General features: G+C 30.7%; 1 protein-coding gene across 1 annotated transcript in view; it reads left to right on the forward strand.

Moving 5' to 3' along the window:
- LOC106125447 (uncharacterized) overlaps positions 1-4,951 on the forward strand; it is a 40,911-nt gene that overhangs the window by 22,422 nt on the left and 13,538 nt on the right. Inside the window, exon 2 of the mRNA XM_013322648.1 lies at positions 21-66. The gene's annotated coding sequence lies outside the window, so the exon portion shown is untranslated. The remainder of the gene's footprint in view (positions 1-20; positions 67-4,951) is intronic.

Genomic DNA, 4,951 nt, shown 5'->3' on the forward strand with positions numbered 1-4,951 from the left:
AGTAAACATTTTTGTTTCAGATTTATATTGCCTGTCACAACCAGGGCTGTTCCTCATAGTTTTTGAGTAAGTGTTCAGTTTTCAATATTTTTCAAACGATGTAAATAAGACACCCTATAGTGGGTTTCCATTGCCGAAATATTTTTTAAAAAATATTGTCGTCTTTATTATTTTCTTAAAAAAAACAGCTAACAATATTTTTTGTAAAGGTGTTTTGATATGAAAAATACGGTAAATCAATCAATCAAGAGTCGATTGAAAACGTTTGATAAGAAATATTGGGATATTTTATTTATATTTTTCAAAATGAAACCGATAAAGATGTCGGTAGCTGATTAAGTTGGTATTGAACTTCCGCGATCTCCGGTTACTATCTACAAAATAAATGGCCACTTTAAATTGCAAATTCAAAGCCGAATTAGATTATACGTGTCATAGCTTTATCTGTGGCGGAGTTTGCGCGGCACGAACGCAACCGGTTCCACTGAGGTCAGCATCTCGCGACTCGCGACTCGCGGTTTGCGACTCGCCTCGAGATGATCACGACGCCGCTCCAACCCGCCACAATGCGTTCCTACACCACCAAATATAACTCTCTAATCTAACTGACAACTCTTAATACTTAGGATAAAAATTATGTCGGATCCGAAATAATGTTTTTTTCTTAAATTATGGCCATTAACAGAAGGTACCAACGAATGTTAAGATGTTCTAACGAATGTGCGAAAGTCTCCGTTAGTCAGAGTGACATTTGGCTGACGATTTATAGGTTAGGTTTTACCTTACCTAGTGTTTTTTCTTCTTTTTCTCAGTTTGATATTTTTAAATATTTTTTTCATATCCTTTTTGAATAAAGAATGAATTGTAGAAAGAACTGTGCAGATTTCCCACGCTTCACCATTATCTGCCGAGTCGATCGATATAAACAAAACAGTCCCAGTATACTTCCTTGATGAGTTCTTGTTTTTAAAACAGTATTTCCGTAAAGATATTCGTAACGATCTAAAAACAAAGGTTACCGAGTACCTACACAACAATGAATAGGTAGGTTTAGAAAGCATGCGATTCGAGAAGGATCTATTTATCAAAATAAAACTTTGCTTTTAAAAGTAAGTTGCCTATCACTTTAAATTGATGAATAACACAAAAAGAGTGCTTATGAAAGGTTCTTTTTTTAATCCGTATGTTTTTAATGTAACATAAATGTACAGTTCTGCGATTGAGGAAAACGCAATTTTTTCTAACAGAATAACCTCTTGCTACAGAGAGACGTAATTTTTATGATCATTATCATGAAATACTGTTCAAATAACTACGTAAAAATGATTGCCTGCCATTACGTTATTTCTTTTTCTAATTATAACAATACTTGTCACTGATAAGATTGTAAATACAAGCATTTTGAATTACAATTTAAGATAAAAAAATATTATTTTTTTATCTTAATCAATCATCAATCAAACTTTAAATGAACTTTCATAATGCAATTTTTTGTATCGCGATTGCTGATAATAAGCAAAATCTGGGTGACCGGTATTTTTTTTTAAATTGTGTTTTTTGAAAATTATATTTAAGTACGAATTACTAATAAAACGATGAAATATGAATAATATTTTTCAATATTACCGATAGAAAAAGTTAAGTTTATGTTTAAGTTGATTATCGATAAAACACGAATAAAATGACATTTTCTAAAAATGATTCCTAGCTAGATCGAATTATCGCCCCCGAAACCCCCTGTATACTAAATTTTATAAAAATCGTTGGAGCCGATTCCGAGATTCCAATTAAATATACAAGAATAGTATACAAGAATTGCTCATTTAAAGATATAAGATATTAAAGATATAAGATAACATCTCTAATTCTTCTTTATAATTATAGACGTATAATTATAAAGTTTTAGAAACAAATCGGACCATTGTTTAAGATTTATTTCTTAACACAATAAATGAGTTTGCTATGTGACTTACAATTTTAACTATCAAATTAATAATTAGGTAATTTTTTTGTTGTTTTTTTAGACTTAAAAATTAATAGATGAATTTCAAGATAAATTGTTTTTGAAAATGGAAATCTTTGAGTGGATATGATTTTTAGTTTGCAAATATTTTCACTACTAAAAACTCTTTATTTAATCCATTGAATTGAACTGTCGAGTCACGATGGCGTCGGAGTGAGAGCTCAATCCAAAGGTATCGTAATGATTCTGCAATTTTCGATACATCAATTGAATAATACAGTTTTAAAATAGCTCGTGTGTTCGAATCAGTTTTTTATGATATAAATCAAATACACTAAATTTCAAATGCTTCTCAAACTTTCATAGAGTTAACAATCGAATTATTAAAAAAGGAACATGTCCAAATCAACATGATGGCATTAATAATAATAAAAAAAATATTTATATGTATATATGTCAACAGTGGTAGAGCCCGCTTTAACATCTTCGCACGAATCGGCCCGGCACGCCCGGTGAAATACCACGACCACACAGAAGACAGGCGTGAAGTGGAAGCAATTCCGCGTTTCGTCTGATGAGTGTGCGTCCCGGAGGCCTGATTTAGTCCTTTTTCCCTTCCTACCCTTTTTCTTATAAGGAAAGGATGGAAAGTGGAAGTGGACTTTCCGGATGAGAGAATGCATGGGAAGGGAAAATATTTTCACTTCCCTACTTCAGCGATTTCAAGTGGCCGCTCGCTCGTTTGCGATAAAAAAAAATAAAATAAAAAAAATAAAAATTAAATAAATTAGTTTTTATAAAAAAGTTATAATCCAACAAAGATACTTAACGATATATCGATTTTTTTCGCTCAAAAACGAACATAATGAAGTAATAATGAGAATTTAATTACCACTTTATCCGCAGACGCGGGGCCTCAATTGAAACATCAATCATTTAAGTTGGCAGCTGACGATAACTTATGTAACTTAGTCGTAGCTTAACTGAATAAGTTATTACTCAGTAGCTTGTGAGTAAGCAGGATATCATGATGCTTAGAGCTGACTTAGGTATGCCTTTAATGGAAGAAATGCGTTGATTTGTATGGTAAAAATATGTTAGAATAAATAGTGTTTTAATTTGCAATCATTGCACATTATTTATGAAACAATTCATACATACAATAATACAGAAACAAATATGTATGTATTATATTTATAGACTTTACTAAAAATGTTTACTTATAAAACGTGCGCCGACCTCACATTAGTAGAATATGGCTGGCTAGATGATAGCTTATTAAATTAAAAAAAAATATTTTTAAATGTATATATTCTAAGGCCAAAGTAAAACTCATTTTATTTATAGTAAACAGAATTAGATAAATTACGATACCTATTCTGTAAACTTTGAGTTTAACAGTGTGTTAAGATTTACGGACATCTATACGAATTTGTTAGCTACTAGCAGTCGCTCGCGACTCCGTTCGCGCGGAATTAAAAAAATATAATTAGTAGCCTATGTGTCCAGACTATATTCTATATGTGTGCCAAATTTCATCGAGATCCGTTCAGCCGTCCTGGAGATACCTACAAACAAACATCCATCCAAACATTCTCATTTATAATATTAGTAAGATCTAAAACTAATAGGATCTTTATATAAATAGAAATATCAGTACTGATTCAATACACCAAAAAACTATGATTGATAGTCGAGTTAATTCGATATTGTTTGAATACCATACGTTAAGGTTACTCGAATCGTTTGATTTGTAATATTGAATACTATATTTCAATCTCTGATATTACTAACATTATAAATGCGAATGTTTGGACGGATGGATGGATGTTTGTTTGAATTTATCTCCAGAACAGTTGTATGGATCTCGCTGAAATTTGACATAGACGTAGAACATAGTCTGGAAGAACACATAGACTACTAATTACTTTTTTTTAATGCCGCGCGGACGTAGTCGCGGGTGACAGCTAGTATGTATTATGAAGAGGTAAATATAATTAACGACTTATACTATGTTTCTGTCTATTAAATCATCCATCAGAAATATCTGAAATAAATAATTTTAAAGGATTTCTTACAATGCTGTACAACACAGTACAGATGTTTTTTTTTTTTTAATTTTGTTAAAAATAATAAGGAACTAATTACATTTAATGTTCAAATGTGTAATTAATTAAATATTCGTGAACTCTCATGGTCGACTTTTTGTTCAGTGACATCGCCATCGCAATAATAAGCCATACTAAGAATCTTATAATTATATACATATTTATAAAAGCATCGTTTACTTGTATTTTGTGCTACGTTTAAGGACTTATCGTGAGTTTCTAAAACCGAAAAACCCGTTAAAAACTAATTGTTTTCACTTTTTTGTCAAAGAAAGATGTTTAATAATTTTGGTCTCAGAAACCAACAGTTAATTGTAAATAAATGTAATACCCAGATACATTAATCCTTAATAATTTATTAATGATTAATCTTTTAATGGGTTTTCTATATTAATGTATAAAAAAAATTGCGATCCAACAAAACTTTAATAAGGAAAAAAACATTTTTTATTTAAAGTTTAACTGTTTATTCAATTTGACGGCGTCCATTAAGAGTAATTTTGGAAGAGCTATATAATATCGTTCTTTGGATACCCATTTACGTATGTATCGTATATTTTCAGAAAGGGCATACTCGTAGAAAGAATGTCTCTTCAATGAAAAATTCTTAATTTCTACATATCAAAGTAGATGACGCATCTTCTCCGTTGTTCTATGACCAAAAGAGTTAAAATGGCATGTTTGATTAAGAATTACAATTACTGCCAACAATGTGTGTTCACGTGAACATGGATCATAAAACTGTTATTTCCTTGGTTAATTGCCTGATGATTATTTTCAATTACCTTGATTAGGTTACGTATTTATCATTGCCAGCAGTTTTATCATTACAACCTTGTTGACGAGGATACTTTTTATGTCATTTAACGTCATTAATTTT

The sequence above is a fragment of the Papilio xuthus genome, unplaced genomic scaffold, assembly GCF_000836235.2.
Source record: "Papilio xuthus unplaced genomic scaffold, Pxut_1.1 DF825928.1, whole genome shotgun sequence".
NCBI lineage: Eukaryota > Metazoa > Arthropoda > Insecta > Lepidoptera > Papilionidae > Papilio > Papilio xuthus.